This window comes from Lissotriton vulgaris, unplaced genomic scaffold (assembly GCF_964263255.1).
Source record: "Lissotriton vulgaris unplaced genomic scaffold, aLisVul1.2 SCAFFOLD_595, whole genome shotgun sequence".
Lineage (NCBI taxonomy): Eukaryota > Metazoa > Chordata > Amphibia > Caudata > Salamandridae > Lissotriton > Lissotriton vulgaris.
The window spans coordinates 724,259-740,633 of NW_028241900.1; the positions used below are offsets into that span (position 1 = coordinate 724,259).

The 16,375-nt window shown below is 39.5% G+C and overlaps 10 non-coding genes across 10 annotated transcripts; all 10 read left to right on the top strand.

The window, feature by feature from the left end:
* The first annotated feature begins 1,937 nt into the window (after window positions 1-1,937).
* On the top strand, window positions 1,938-2,009 carry TRNAP-UGG (transfer RNA proline (anticodon UGG)). Its single transcript has one exon. It is a non-coding gene; the product is annotated as a tRNA-Pro (tRNA).
* A 300-nt stretch (window positions 2,010-2,309) lies between these two features.
* Window positions 2,310-2,382, top strand: TRNAV-CAC (transfer RNA valine (anticodon CAC)). The gene has a single exon. It is a non-coding gene; the product is annotated as a tRNA-Val (tRNA).
* Window positions 2,383-4,529: 2,147 nt separating this feature from the next.
* Window positions 4,530-4,601, top strand: TRNAP-UGG (transfer RNA proline (anticodon UGG)). The gene has a single exon. It is a non-coding gene; the product is annotated as a tRNA-Pro (tRNA).
* Window positions 4,602-7,488: 2,887 nt separating this feature from the next.
* TRNAV-CAC (transfer RNA valine (anticodon CAC)) lies at window positions 7,489-7,561 on the top strand. Its single transcript has one exon. It is a non-coding gene; the product is annotated as a tRNA-Val (tRNA).
* A 2,150-nt stretch (window positions 7,562-9,711) lies between these two features.
* Window positions 9,712-9,783, top strand: TRNAP-UGG (transfer RNA proline (anticodon UGG)). The gene has a single exon. It is a non-coding gene; the product is annotated as a tRNA-Pro (tRNA).
* A 300-nt stretch (window positions 9,784-10,083) lies between these two features.
* On the top strand, window positions 10,084-10,156 carry TRNAV-CAC (transfer RNA valine (anticodon CAC)). Its single transcript has one exon. It is a non-coding gene; the product is annotated as a tRNA-Val (tRNA).
* A 2,160-nt stretch (window positions 10,157-12,316) lies between these two features.
* On the top strand, window positions 12,317-12,388 carry TRNAP-UGG (transfer RNA proline (anticodon UGG)). The gene has a single exon. It is a non-coding gene; the product is annotated as a tRNA-Pro (tRNA).
* A 300-nt stretch (window positions 12,389-12,688) lies between these two features.
* TRNAV-CAC (transfer RNA valine (anticodon CAC)) lies at window positions 12,689-12,761 on the top strand. The gene has a single exon. It is a non-coding gene; the product is annotated as a tRNA-Val (tRNA).
* A 2,141-nt stretch (window positions 12,762-14,902) lies between these two features.
* Window positions 14,903-14,974, top strand: TRNAP-UGG (transfer RNA proline (anticodon UGG)). Its single transcript has one exon. It is a non-coding gene; the product is annotated as a tRNA-Pro (tRNA).
* Window positions 14,975-15,274: 300 nt separating this feature from the next.
* Window positions 15,275-15,347, top strand: TRNAV-CAC (transfer RNA valine (anticodon CAC)). Its single transcript has one exon. It is a non-coding gene; the product is annotated as a tRNA-Val (tRNA).
* The last annotated feature ends 1,028 nt before the right edge of the window (window positions 15,348-16,375 follow it).

Genomic DNA, 16,375 nt, shown 5'->3' on the forward strand with positions numbered 1-16,375 from the left:
TAGAACACGCATTAACTTTGGGAATTGTTGGCACCAACAGGCATCTTAGTTTAGTGGAGTGTTTCTGGTGTTTAAGTGCAGAAGCCCTGGGCTCAATTCCTCGGTGACCCTTCTCAAGGTGATGATACAAATGCATCGTCACCTTTACGTTTAATGTCAGAATTGTTTATTTCTATTTGGTGGTGTATGAATGCTTGCAATAGTATGTTGATTTTTTCTAGCCTTGAATGAATAAAAGCAAATCACTCCTCTTTATGTATTTTTCTAATACATTGATATTTGCATCTCCTTTCCTAGCCTGCATTTTTCATTATCTTACAGGCTGTATATAATAAGTATCAATTCAGGGGCCCTTCTTCTACTCAATTCACAACTGTTCTATCCCGGCATTGATAAGCAATCTACATCTGCTTCTGTTGTGTATTGGTTATCATGTTTACCTGACGTGTGAAAGCCCCATGTTTGACAGTGCACGTTAACAAAGAGACCAATGATTTTTATTAAAAGTTGTCATGTGTTTTTGTTACCTTGCACCGGCCAAAAAGTGCCGGAAATGACTTCATTTGCAGTCACTTGAAAAGTAGGGATTCTCAAATAAATGGTAAGAGGTTGGAACAAATCTAAAGGAATGCATGGCATATCTATATGTATGTGTACGCAGGTATCCATATATAAAGATAGATAGATAGATAGATAGATAGATAGATAGATAGATAGATAGATAGATAGATAGATAGATAGATAGATAGATAGATAGATAGATAGATAGATAGATAGATAGATAGATAGATAGATAGATAGATAGATAGATAGATAGATAGATAGATAGATATTGGGAGAGAGAGAGCGTTACTATAAACTGAGACTTTATTTTCCATCAAGCTGTCTTTCCTTTCCTTCAGGAGCAGAATGTTCTGATCATCAGCGCTCCAGAATCTAGTGCTTGGTTGGCAAGCATCACACATTGTGATGTGTTAGCTAAGAGTTCCATGTCGTTCAGACTCATATATTCCTCTGTAGTTGTACCTTGGTGATTCAACAAAATGTGGCATCATAAGCAGCATTCTACTGCCATAGACTGGGCAGAAAAAACATTTAGAATTTCACTGAAAAAGAAAAAAAGCATACTTAGGCAGAGCTTTCTGGACAGTAAGGACATTAGAGTAAGTGATGAATAAGCACTGCTTTTGTTAATTTACATAGGCAGAACAGAGACTGCTGGGAAAAGCCTGAAATTAAAGGCCCAGAAAATGCCTGCTTCTGGATAGAACACTAAGAAGGGTTGAAAGTTTTTTCTCTGACCCTGGCCACTCTTACAAGCAATCCTATGATAGTCAGAAGGACCCACCCTAAAAAGGAAGGGACAGCCATTTGGACCCTTTCCACCTTTTCTATATCTCGCCTGATCGAGCGCTGATTGAGCGGATTAGCACATGTACTTCTCATTTTGGGAAGGTATTGCTTAGCTTGCTACCAGCAGCTCAGTTATGTTATGATGTTAGAGGCTTGCAAGGAATGCTTTAGTCCTGCATTAGGCCGTTTTTATTGCTACTTGCATTCAAGGGAAAGATAATTAGCCAGAATCTGTGGCCCAGTTATTCACCTTGGCATTCCGATTTGCACAAAGGGAATAAGCATTTGAGAGAAAATGCAACATGTGTTTCTTATGTTGCTATGAACAGCTTTTTATTCTTTCTCTTTAGGGTCTAGCCAATGCAGAAATAGATAAATAAGTGCTGACTTTCTGTAAGACGTGTCCAATGCTGGGACAAAATAAAAGGGGACACTTATAAATGATAGTGATATCATTTGAGAAAGGGTAAGTTGACACTGAATTTCATGTATATTCACAGACCAAGCATGAAAAAGTCCCCAGCATGATCTTCATTGCGTGCTTAGAGCTGGTATTAGCTTTTCAGAGGTGCGGGCCTTTCGAAGGCTCGTTGGTCTAGGGGTATGATTCTCGCTTTGGGTGCGAGAGGTCCCGGGTTCAAATCCCGGACGAGCCCTTTCATTGGTGCTTTTTTAAAGTAGTATTGCAGTATGCATTTCAAAGCCAATATCAATTTTCTCTTTGCAGTAGTGGATGAATATTTGCTAGAGTCTCATGCTTTTAACCTTGCCCTGCCTGAGCAAATAGGAAACATTTCTCTTTAAGCATTTTGCAAAAATGCTGAACTTGCATGGCATATACAAGCGTTCGGCTAGGGCTGTCTGGGAAGGTTGCATGAAAGAAATCTAAAACCAGAGGCCCTTGGAATAGCCTGTTTTGAGAAGTTTCATCACAGAAGAATCAACTGTAGACATCTGTTTCTGTAGTGTAGTGGTTATCACGTTCGCCTCACACGCGAAAGGTCCCCGGTTCGAAACCGGGCAGAAACAGTTGTTATATTGTCTTGGCTGCAATGTTGAGAGGTGCCGTTTTGCCATGAAATTGTCCAGGCCCTGAAGATGGTTTCATGCAGACTCGTTCCAAGAAAGTGAATTCTCTTAAAAACACTAAAGTAATTGGCATGTGGATGTATCTGTTGATTCACAGACCTCGCTTTGAAAAGAGCCCTGCATTCTGTTCATTGCTCACCTAGAACACGCATTAACTTTGGGAATTGTTGGCACCAACAGGCATCTTAGTTTAGTGGAGTGTTTCTGGTGTTTAAGTGCAGAAGCCCTGGGCTCAATTCCTCGGTGACCCTTCTCAAGGTGATGATACAAATGCATCGTCACCTTTAAGTTTAATGTCAGAATTGTTTATTTCTATTTGGTGGTGTATGAATGCTTGCAATAGTATGTTGATTTTTTCTAGCCTTGAATGAATAAAAGCAAATCACTCCTCTTTATGTATTTTTCTAATACATTGATATTTGCATCTCCTTTCCTAGCCTGCATTTTTCATTATCCTACAGGCTGTATATAATAAGTATCAATTCAGGGGCCCTTCTTCTACTCAATTCACAACTGTTCTATCCCGGCATTGATAAGCAATCTACATCTGCTTCTGTTGTGTATTGGTTATCATGTTTACCTGACGTGTGAAAGCCCCATGTTTGACAGTGCGCGTTAACAAAGAGACCAATGATTTTTATTAAAAGTTGTCATGTGTTTTTGTTACCTTGCACCGGCCAAAAAGTGCCGGAAATGACTTCATTTGCAGTCACTTGAAAAGTAGGGATTCTCAAATAAATGGTAAGAGGTTGGAACAAATCTAAAGGAATGCATGGCATATCTATATGTATGTGTACGCAGGTATCCATATATAAAGATAGATAGATAGATAGATAGATAGATAGATAGATAGATAGATAGATAGATAGATAGATAGATAGATAGATAGATAGATAGATAGATAGATAGATAGATAGATAGATAGATAGATAGATAGATAGATAGATAGATAGATAGATAGATAGATAGATATTGGGAGAGAGAGAGCGTTACTATAAACTGAGACTTTATTTTCCATCAAGCTGTCTTTCCTTTCCTTCAGGAGCAGAATGTTCTGATCATCAGCGCTCCAGAATCTAGTGCTTGGTTGGCAAGCATCACACATTGTGATGTGTTAGCTAAGAGTTCCATGTCGTTCAGACTCATATATTCCTCTGTAGTTGTACCTTGGTGATTCAACAAAATGTGGCATCATAAGCAGCATTCTACTGCCATAGACTGGGCAGAAAAAACATTTAGAATTTCACTGAAAAAGAAAAAAAGCATACTTAGGCAGAGCTTTCTGGACAGTAAGGACATTAGAGTAAGTGATGAATAAGCACTGATTTTGTTAATTTACATAGGCAGAACAGAGACTGCTGGGAAAAGCCTGAAATTAAAGGCACAGAAAATGCCTGCTTCTGGATAGAACACTAAGAAGGGTTGAAAGTTTTTTCTCTGACCCTGGCCACTCTTACAAGCAATCCTATGATAGTCAGAAGGACCCACCCTAAAAAGGAAGGGACAGCCATTTGGACCCTTTCCACCTTTTCTATATCTCGCCTGATCGAGCCTGATCGAGCGCTGATTGAGCGGATTAGCACATGTACTTCTCATTTTGGGAAGGTATTGCTTAGCTTGCTACCAGCAGCTCAGTTATGTTATGATGTTAGAGGCTTGCATGGAATGCTTTAGTCCTGCATTAGGCCGTTTTTATTGCTACTTGCATTCAAGGGAAAGATAATTAGCCAGAATCTGTGGCCCAGTTATTCACCTTGGCATTCCGATTTGCATAAAGGGAATAAGCATTTGAGAGAAAATGCAACATGTGTTTCTTATGTTGCTATGAACAGCTTTTTATTCTTTCTCTTTAGGGTCTAGCCAATGCAGAAATAGATAAATAAGTGCTGACTTTCTGTAAGACGTGTCCAATGCTGGGACAAAATAAAAGGGGACACTTATAAATGATAGTGATATCATTTGAGAAAGGGTAAGTTGACACTGAATTTCATGTATATTCACAGACCAAGCATGAAAAAGTCCCCAGCATGATTTTCATTGCGTGCTTAGAGCTGGTATTAGCTTTTCAGAGGTGCGGGCCTTTCGAAGGCTCGTTGGTCTAGGGGTATGATTCTCGCTTTGGGTGCGAGAGGTCCCGGGTTCAAATCCCGGACGAGCCCTTTCATTGGTGCTTTTTTAAAGTAGTATTGCAGTATGCATTTCAAAGCCAATATCAATTTTCTCTTTGCAGTAGTGGATGAATATTTGCTAGAGTCTCATGCTTTTAACCTTGCCCTGCCTGAGCAAATAGGAAACATTTCTCTTTAAGCATTTTGCAAAAATGCTGAACTTGCATGGCATATACAAGCGTTCGGCTAGGGCTGTCTGGGAAGGTTGCATGAAAGAAATTTAAAACCAGAGGCCCTTGGAATAGCCTGTTTTGAGAAGTTTCATCACAGAAGAATCAACTGTAGACATCTGTTTCTGTAGTGTAGTGGTTATCACGTTCGCCTCACACGCGAAAGGTCACCGGGCAGAAACAGTTGTTATATTGTCTTGGCTGCAATGTTGAGAGGTGCCGTTTTGCCATGAAATTGTCCAGGCCCTGAAGATGGTTTCATGCAGACTCGTTCCAAGAAAGTGAATTCTCTTAAAAACACTAAAGTAATTGGCATGTGGATGTATCTGTTGATTCACAGACCTCGCTTTGAAAAGAGCCCTGCATTCTGTTCATTGCTCACCTAGAACACGCATTAACTTTGGGAATTGTTGGCACCAACAGGCATCTTAGTTTAGTGGAGTGTTTCTGGTGTTTAAGTGCAGAAGCCCTGGGCTCAATTCCTCGGTGACCCTTCTCAAGGTGATGATACAAATGCATCGTCACCTTTACGTTTAATGTCAGAATTGTTTATTTCTATTTGGTGGTGTATGAATGCTTGCAATAGTATGTTGATTTTTTCTAGCCTTGAATGAATAAAAGCAAATCACTCCTCTTTATGTATTTTTCTAATACATTGATATTTGCATCTCCTTTCCTAGCCTGCATTTTTCATTATCTTACAGGCTGTATATAATAAGTATCAATTCAGGGGCCCTTCTTCTACTCAATTCACAACTGTTCTATCCCGGCATTGATAAGCAATCTACATCTGCTTCTGTTGTGTATTGGTTATCATGTTTACCTGACGTGTGAAAGCCCCATGTTTGACAGTGCGCGTTAACAAAGAGACCAATGATTTTTATTAAAAGTTGTCATGTGTTTTTGTTACCTTGCACCGGCCAAAAAGTGCCGGAAATGACTTCATTTGCAGTCACTTGAAAAGTAGGGATTCTCAAATAAATGGTAAGAGGTTGGAACAAATCTAAAGGAATGCATGGCATATCTATATGTATGTGTACGCAGGTATCCATATATAAAGATAGATAGATAGATAGATAGATAGATAGATAGATAGATAGATAGATAGATAGATAGATAGATAGATAGATAGATAGATAGATAGATAGATAGATAGATAGATAGATAGATAGATAGATAGATAGATAGATAGATAGATAGATAGATAGATAGATAGATAGATAGATAGATATTGGGAGAGAGAGAGCGTTACTATAAACTGAGACTTTATTTTCCATCAAGCTGTCTTTCCTTTCCTTCAGGAGCAGAATGTTCTGATCATCAGCGCTCCAGAATCTAGTGCTTGGTTGGCAAGCATCACACATTGTGATGTGTTAGCTAAGAGTTCCATGTCGTTCAGACTCATATATTCCTCTGTAGTTGTACCTTGGTGATTCAACAAAATGTGGCATCATAAGCAGCATTCTACTGCCATAGACTGGGCAGAAAAAACATTTAGAATTTCACTGAAAAAGAAAAAAAGCATACTTAGGCAGAGCTTTCTGGACAGTAAGGACATTAGAGTAAGTGATGAATAAGCACTGCTTTTGTTAATTTACATAGGCAGAACAGAGACTGCTGGGAAAAGCCTGAAATTAAAGGCCCAGAAAATGCCTGCTTCTGGATAGAACACTAAGAAGGGTTGAAAGTTTTTTCTCTGACCCTGGCCACTCTTACAAGCAATCCTATGATAGTCAGAAGGACCCACCCTAAAAAGGAAGGGACAGCCATTTGGACCCTTTCCACCTTTTCTATATCTCGCCTGATCGAGCGCTGATTGAGCGGATTAGCACATGTACTTCTCATTTTGGGAAGGTATTGCTTAGCTTGCTACCAGCAGCTCAGTTATGTTATGATGTTAGAGGCTTGCATGGAATGCTTTAGTCCTGCATTAGGCCGTTTTTATTGCTACTTGCATTCAAGGGAAAGATAATTAGCCAGAATCTGTGGCCCAGTTATTCACCTTGGCATTCCGATTTGCACAAAGGGAATAAGCATTTGAGAGAAAATGCAACATGTGTTTCTTATGTTGCTATGAACAGCTTTTTATTCTTTCTCTTTAGGGTCTAGCCAATGCAGAAATAGATAAATAAGTGCTGACTTTCTGTAAGACGTGTCCAATGCTGGGACAAAATAAAAGGGGACACTTATAAATGATAGTGATATCATTTGAGAAAGGGTAAGTTGACACTGAATTTCATGTATATTCACAGACCAAGCATGAAAAAGTCCCCAGCATGATCTTCATTGCGTGCTTAGAGCTGGTATTAGCTTTTCAGAGGTGCGGGGCTTTCGAAGGCTCGTTGGTCTAGGGGTATGATTCTCACTTTGGGTGCGAGAGGTCCCGGGTTCAAATCCCGGACGAGCCCTTTCATTGGTGCTTTTTTAAAGTAGTATTGCAGTATGCATTTCAAAGCCAATATCAATTTTCTCTTTGCAGTAGTGGATGAATATTTGCTAGAGTCTCATGCTTTTAACCTTGCCCTGCCTGAGCAAATAGGAAACATTTCTCTTTAAGCATTTTGCAAAAATGCTGAACTTGCATGGCATATACAAGCGTTCAGCTAGGGCTGTCTGGGAAGGTTGCATGAAAGAAATCTAAAACCAGAGGCCCTTGGAATAGCCTGTTTTGAGAAGTTTCATCACAGAAGAATCAACTGTAGACATCTGTTTCTGTAGTGTAGTGGTTATCACGTTCGCCTCACACGCGAAAGGTCCCCGGTTCGAAACCGGGCAGAAACAGTTGTTATATTGTCTTGGCTGCAATGTTGAGAGGTGCCGTTTTGCCATGAAATTGTCCAGGCCCTGAAGATGGTTTCATGCAGACTCGTTCCAAGAAAGTGAATACTCTTAAAAACACTAAAGTAATTGGCATGTGGATGTATCTGTTGATTCACAGACCTCGCTTTGAAAAGAGCCCTGCATTCTGTTCATTGCTCACCTAGAACACGCATTAACTTTGGGAATTGTTGGCACCAACAGGCATCTTAGTTTAGTGGAGTGTTTCTGGTGTTTAAGTGCAGAAGCCCTGGGCTCAATTCCTCGGTGACCCTTCTCAAGGTGATGATACAAATGCATCGTCACCTTTACGTTTAATGTCAGAATTGTTTATTTCTATTTGGTGGTGTATGAATGCTTGCAATAGTATGTTGATTTTTTCTAGCCTTGAATGAATAAAAGCAAATCACTCCTCTTTATGTATTTTTCTAATACATTGATATTTGCATCTCCTTTCCTAGCCTGCATTTTTCATTATCTTACAGGCTGTATATAATAAGTATCAATTCAGGGGCCCTTCTTCTACTCAATTCACAACTGTTCTATCCCGGCATTGATAAGCAATCTACATCTGCTTCTGTTGTGTATTGGTTATCATGTTTACCTGACGTGTGAAAGCCCCATGTTTGACAGTGCGCGTTAACAAAGAGACCAATGATTTTTATTAAAAGTTGTCATGTGTTTTTGTTACCTTGCACCGGCCAAAAAGTGCCGGAAATGACTTCATTTGCAGTCACTTGAAAAGTAGGGATTCTCAAATAAATGGTAAGAGGTTGGAACAAATCTAAAGGAATGCATGGCATATCTATATGTATGTGTACGCAGGTATCCATATATAAGATAGATAGATAGATAGATAGATAGATAGATAGATAGATAGATAGATAGATAGATAGATAGATAGATAGATAGATAGATAGATAGATAGATAGATAGATAGATAGATAGATAGATAGATAGATAGATAGATAGATAGATAGATAGATAGATAGATAGATATTGGGAGAGAGAGAGCGTTACTATAAACTGAGACTTTATTTTCCATCAAGCTGTCTTTCCTTTCCTTCAGGAGCAGAATGTTCTGATCATCAGCGCTCCAGAATCTAGTGCTTGGTTGGCAAGCATCACACATTGTGATGTGTTAGCTAAGAGTTCCATGTCGTTCAGACTCATATATTCCTCTGTAGTTGTACCTTGGTGATTCAACAAAATGTGGCATCATAAGCAGCATTCTACTGCCATAGACTGGGCAGAAAAAACATTTAGAATTTCACTGAAAAAGAAAAAAAGCATACTTAGGCAGAGCTTTCTGGACAGTAAGGACATTAGAGTAAGTGATGAATAAGCACTGCTTTTGTTAATTTACATAGGCAGAACAGAGACTGCTGGGAAAAGCCTGAAATTAAAGGCACAGAAAATGCCTGCTTCTGGATAGAACACTAAGAAGGGTTGAAAGTTTTTTCTCTGACCCTGGCCACTCTTACAAGCAATCCTATGATAGTCAGAAGGACCCACCCTAAAAAGGAAGGGACAGCCATTTGGACCCTTTCCACCTTTTCTATATCTCGCCTGATCGAGCCTGATCGAGCGCTGATTGAGCGGATTAGCACATGTACTTCTCATTTTGGGAAGGTATTGCTTAGCTTGCTACCAGCAGCTCAGTTATGTTATGATGTTAGAGGCTTGCAAGGAATGCTTTAGTCCTGCATTAGGCCGTTTTTATTGCTACTTGCATTCAAGGGAAAGATAATTAGCCAGAATCTGTGGCCCAGTTATTCACCTTGGCATTCCGATTTGCACAAAGGGAATAAGCATTTGAGAGAAAATGCAACATGTGTTTCTTATGTTGCTATGAACAGCTTTTTATTCTTTCTCTTTAGGGTCTAGCCAATGCAGAAATAGATAAATAAGTGCTGACTTTCTGTAAGACGTGTCCAATGCTGGGACAAAATAAAAGGGGACACTTATAAATGATAGTGATATCATTTGAGAAAGGGTAAGTTGACACTGAATTTCATGTATATTCACAGACCAAGCATGAAAAAGTCCCCAGCATGATCTTCATTGCGTGCTTAGAGCTGGTATTAGCTTTTCAGAGGTGCGGGCCTTTCGAAGGCTCGTTGGTCTAGGGGTATGATTCTCGCTTTGGGTGCGAGAGGTCCCGGGTTCAAATCCCGGACGAGCCCTTTCATTGGTGCTTTTTTAAAGTAGTATTGCAGTATGCATTTCAAAGCCAATATCAATTTTCTCTTTGCAGTAGTGGATGAATATTTGCTAGAGTCTCATGCTTTTAACCTTGCCCTGCCTGAGCAAATAGGAAACATTTCTCTTTAAGCATTTTGCAAAAATGCTGAACTTGCATGGCATATACAAGCGTTCAGCTAGGGCTGTCTGGGAAGGTTGCATGAAAGAAATCTAAAACCAGAGGCCCTTGGAATAGCCTGTTTTGAGAAGTTTCATCACAGAAGAATCAACTGTAGACATCTGTTTCTGTAGTGTAGTGGTTATCACGTTCGCCTCACACGCGAAAGGTCCCCGGTTCGAAACCGGGCAGAAACAGTTGTTATATTGTCTTGGCTGCAATGTTGAGAGGTGCCGTTTTGCCATGAAATTGTCCAGGCCCTGAAGATGGTTTCATGCAGACTCGTTCCAAGAAAGTGAATTCTCTTAAAAACACTAAAGTAATTGGCATGTGGATGTATCTGTTGATTCACAGACCTCGCTTTGAAAAGAGCCCTGCATTCTGTTCATTGCTCACCTAGAACACGCATTAACTTTGGGAATTGTTGGCACCAACAGGCATCTTAGTTTAGTGGAGTGTTTCTGGTGTTTAAGTGCAGAAGCCCTGGGCTCAATTCCTCGGTGACCCTTCTCAAGGTGATGATACAAATGCATCGTCACCTTTACGTTTAATGTCAGAATTGTTTATTTCTATTTGGTGGTGTATGAATGCTTGCAATAGTATGTTGATTTTTTCTAGCCTTGAATGAATAAAAGCAAATCACTCCTCTTTATGTATTTTTCTAATACATTGATATTTGCATCTCCTTTCCTAGCCTGCATTTTTCATTATCTTACAGGCTGTATATAATAAGTATCAATTCAGGGGCCCTTCTTCTACTCAATTCACAACTGTTCTATCCCGGCATTGATAAGCAATCTACATCTGCTTCTGTTGTGTATTGGTTATCATGTTTACCTGACGTGTGAAAGCCCCATGTTTGACAGTGCGCGTTAACAAAGAGACCAATGATTTTTATTAAAAGTTGTCATGTGTTTTTGTTACCTTGCACCGGCCAAAAAGTGCCGGAAATGACTTCATTTGCAGTCACTTGAAAAGTAGGGATTCTCAAATAAATGGTAAGAGGTTGGAACAAATCTAAAGGAATGCATGGCATATCTATATGTATGTGTACGCAGGTATCCATATATAAGATAGATAGATAGATAGATAGATAGATAGATAGATAGATAGATAGATAGATAGATAGATAGATAGATAGATAGATAGATAGATAGATAGATAGATAGATAGATAGATAGATAGATAGATAGATAGATAGATAGATAGATAGATAGATAGATAGATAGATAGATAGATAGATAGATAGATATTGGGAGAGAGAGAGCGTTACTATAAACTGAGACTTTATTTTCCATCAAGCTGTCTTTCCTTTCCTTCAGGAGCAGAATGTTCTGATCATCAGCGCTCCAGAATCTAGTGCTTGGTTGGCAAGCATCACACATTGTGATGTGTTAGCTAAGAGTTCCATGTCGTTCAGACTCATATATTCCTCTGTAGTTGTACCTTGGTGATTCAACAAAATGTGGCATCATAAGCAGCATTCTACTGCCATAGACTGGGCAGAAAAAACATTTAGAATTTCACTGAAAAAGAAAAAAAGCATACTTAGGCAGAGCTTTCTGGACAGTAAGGACATTAGAGTAAGTGATGAATAAGCACTGCTTTTGTTAATTTACATAGGCAGAACAGAGACTGCTGGGAAAAGCCTGAAATTAAAGGCCCAGAAAATGCCTGCTTCTGGATAGAACACTAAGAAGGGTTGAAAGTTTTTTCTCTGACCCTGGCCACTCTTACAAGCAATCCTATGATAGTCAGAAGGACCCACCCTAAAAAGGAAGGGACAGCCATTTGGACCCTTTCCACCTTTTCTATATCTCGCCTGATCGAGCGCTGATTGAGCGGATTAGCACATGTACTTCTCATTTTGGGAAGGTATTGCTTAGCTTGCTACCAGCAGCTCAGTTATGTTATGATGTTAGAGGCTTGCAAGGAATGCTTTAGTCCTGCATTAGGCCGTTTTTATTGCTACTTGCATTCAAGGGAAAGATAATTAGCCAGAATCTGTGGCCCAGTTATTCACCTTGGCATTCCGATTTGCACAAAGGGAATAAGCATTTGAGAGAAAATGCAACATGTGTTTCTTATGTTGCTATGAACAGCTTTTTATTCTTTCTCTTTAGGGTCTAGCCAATGCAGAAATAGATAAATAAGTGCTGACTTTCTGTAAGACGTGTCCAATGCTGGGACAAAATAAAAGGGGACACTTATAAATGATAGTGATATCATTTGAGAAAGGGTAAGTTGACACTGAATTTCATGTATATTCACAGACCAAGCATGAAAAAGTCCCCAGCATGATCTTCATTGCGTGCTTAGAGCTGGTATTAGCTTTTCAGAGGTGCGGGCCTTTCGAAGGCTCGTTGGTCTAGGGGTATGATTCTCGCTTTGGGTGCGAGAGGTCCCGGGTTCAAATCCCGGACGAGCCCTTTCATTGGTGCTTTTTTAAAGTAGTATTGCAGTATGCATTTCAAAGCCAATATCAATTTTCTCTTTGCAGTAGTGGATGAATATTTGCTAGAGTCTCATGCTTTTAACCTTGCCCTGCCTGAGCAAATAGGAAACATTTCTCTTTAAGCATTTTGCAAAAATGCTGAACTTGCATGGCATATACAAGCGTTCGGCTAGGGCTGTCTGGGAAGGTTGCATGAAAGAAATCTAAAACCAGAGGCCCTTGGAATAGCCTGTTTTGAGAAGTTTCATCACAGAAGAATCAACTGTAGACATCTGTTTCTGTAGTGTAGTGGTTATCACGTTCGCCTCACACGCGAAAGGTCCCCGGTTCGAAACCGGGCAGAAACAGTTGTTATATTGTCTTGGCTGCAATGTTGAGAGGTGCCGTTTTGCCATGAAATTGTCCAGGCCCTGAAGATGGTTTCATGCAGACTCGTTCCAAGAAAGTGAATTCTCTTAAAAACACTAAAGTAATTGGCATGTGGATGTATCTGTTGATTCACAGACCTCGCTTTGAAAAGAGCCCTGCATTCTGTTCATTGCTCACCTAGAACACGCATTAACTTTGGGAATTGTTGGCACCAACAGGCATCTTAGTTTAGTGGAGTGTTTCTGGTGTTTAAGTGCAGAAGCCCTGGGCTCAATTCCTCGGTGACCCTTCTCAAGGTGATGATACAAATGCATCGTCACCTTTAAGTTTAATGTCAGAATTGTTTATTTCTATTTGGTGGTGTATGAATGCTTGCAATAGTATGTTGATTTTTTCTAGCCTTGAATGAATAAAAGCAAATCACTCCTCTTTATGTATTTTTCTAATACATTGATATTTGCATCTCCTTTCCTAGCCTGCATTTTTCATTATCCTACAGGCTGTATATAATAAGTATCAATTCAGGGGCCCTTCTTCTACTCAATTCACAACTGTTCTATCCCGGCATTGATAAGCAATCTACATCTGCTTCTGTTGTGTATTGGTTATCATGTTTACCTGACGTGTGAAAGCCCCATGTTTGACAGTGCGCGTTAACAAAGAGACCAATGATTTTTATTAAAAGTTGTCATGTGTTTTTGTTACCTTGCACCGGCCAAAAAGTGCCGGAAATGACTTCATTTGCAGTCACTTGAAAAGTAGGGATTCTCAAATAAATGGTAAGAGGTTGGAACAAATCTAAAGGAATGCATGGCATATCTATATGTATGTGTACGCAGGTATCCATATATAAAGATAGATAGATAGATAGATAGATAGATAGATAGATAGATAGATAGATAGATAGATAGATAGATAGATAGATAGATAGATAGATAGATAGATAGATAGATAGATAGATAGATAGATAGATAGATAGATAGATAGATAGATAGATAGATAGATAGATAGATATTGGGAGAGAGAGAGCGTTACTATAAACTGAGACTTTATTTTCCATCAAGCTGTCTTTCCTTTCCTTCAGGAGCAGAATGTTCTGATCATCAGCGCTCCAGAATCTAGTGCTTGGTTGGCAAGCATCACACATTGTGATGTGTTAGCTAAGAGTTCCATGTCGTTCAGACTCATATATTCCTCTGTAGTTGTACCTTGGTGATTCAACAAAATGTGGCATCATAAGCAGCATTCTACTGCCATAGACTGGGCGGAAAAAACATTTAGAATTTCACTGAAAAAGAAAAAAAGCATACTTAGGCAGAGCTTTCTGGACAGTAAGGACATTAGAGTAAGTGATGAATAAGCACTGCTTTTGTTAATTTACATAGGCAGAACAGAGACTGCTGGGAAAAGCCTGAAATTAAAGGCCCAGAAAATGCCTGCTTCTGGATAGAACACTAAGAAGGGTTGAAAGTTTTTTCTCTGACCCTGGCCACTCTTACAAGCAATCCTATGATAGTCAGAAGGACCCACCCTAAAAAGGAAGGGACAGCCATTTGGACACTTTCCACCTTTTCTATATCTCGCCTGATCGAGCGCTGATTGAGCGGATTAGCACATGTACTTCTCATTTTGGGAAGGTATTGCTTAGCTTGCTACCAGCAGCTCAGTTATGTTATGATGTTAGAGGCTTGCATGGAATGCTTTAGTCCTGCATTAGGCCGTTTTTATTGCTACTTGCATTCAAGGGAAAGATAATTAGCCAGAATCTGTGGCCCAGTTATTCACCTTGGCATTCCGATTTGCACAAAGGGAATAAGCATTTGAGAGAAAATGCAACATGTGTTTCTTATGTTGCTATGAACAGCTTTTTATTCTTTCTCTTTAGGGTCTAGCCAATGCAGAAATAGATAAATAAGTGCTGACTTTCTGTAAGACGTGTCCAATGCTGGGACAAAATAAAAGGGGACACTTATAAATGATAGTGATATCATTTGAGAAAGGGTAAGTTGACACTGAATTTCATGTATATTCACAGACCAAGCATGAAAAAGTCCCCAGCATGATCTTCATTGCGTGCTTAGAGCTGGTATTAGCTTTTCAGAGGTGCGGGCCTTTCGAAGGCTCGTTGGTCTAGGGGTATGATTCTCGCTTTGGGTGCGAGAGGTCCCGGGTTCAAATCCCGGACGAGCCCTTTCATTGGTGCTTTTTTAAAGTAGTATTGCAGTATGCATTTCAAAGCCAATATCAATTTTCTCTTTGCAGTAGTGGATGAATATTTGCTAGAGTCTCATGCTTTTAACCTTGCCCTGCCTGAGCAAATAGGAAACATTTCTCTTTAAGCATTTTGCAAAAATGCTGAACTTGCATGGCATATACAAGCGTTCAGCTAGGGCTGTCTGGGAAGGTTGCATGAAAGAAATCTAAAACCAGAGGCCCTTGGAATAGCCTGTTTTGAGAAGTTTCATCACAGAAGAATCAACTGTAGACATCTGTTTCTGTAGTGTAGTGGTTATCACGTTCGCCTCACACGCGAAAGGTCCCCGGTTCGAAACCGGGCAGAAACAGTTGTTATATTGTCTTGGCTGCAATGTTGAGAGGTGCCGTTTTGCCATGAAATTGTCCAGGCCCTGAAGATGGTTTCATGCAGACTCGTTCCAAGAAAGTGAATACTCTTAAAAACACTAAAGTAATTGGCATGTGGATGTATCTGTTGATTCACAGACCTCGCTTTGAAAAGAGCCCTGCATTCTGTTCATTGCTCACCTAGAACACGCATTAACTTTGGGAATTGTTGGCACCAACAGGCATCTTAGTTTAGTGGAGTGTTTCTGGTGTTTAAGTGCAGAAGCCCTGGGCTCAATTCCTCGGTGACCCTTCTCAAGGTGATGATACAAATGCATCGTCACCTTTACGTTTAATGTCAGAATTGTTTATTTCTATTTGGTGGTGTATGAATGCTTGCAATAGTATGTTGATTTTTTCTAGCCTTGAATGAATAAAAGCAAATCACTCCTCTTTATGTATTTTTCTAATACATTGATATTTGCATCTCCTTTCCTAGCCTGCATTTTTCATTATCTTACAGGCTGTACATAATAAGTATCAATTCAGGGGCCCTTCTTCTACTCAATTCACAACTGTTCTATCCCGGCATTGATAAGCAATCTACATCTGCTTCTGTTGTGTATTGGTTATCATGTTTACCTGACGTGTGAAAGCCCCATGTTTGACAGTGCGCGTTAACAAAGAGACCAATGATTTTTATTAAAAGTTGTCATGTGTTTTTGTTACCTTGCACCGGCCAAAAAGTGCCGGAAATGACTTCATTTGCAGTCACTTGAAAAGTAGGGATTCTCAAATAAATGGTAAGAGGTTGGAACAAATCTAAAGGAATGCATGGCATATCTATATGTATGTGTACGCAGGTATCCATATATAAAGATAGATAGATAGATAGATAGATAGATAGATAGATAGATAGATAGATAGATAGATAGATAGATAGATAGATAGATAGATAGATAGATAGATAGATAGATAGATAGATAGATAGATAGATAGATAGATAGATAGATAGATAGATAGATATTGT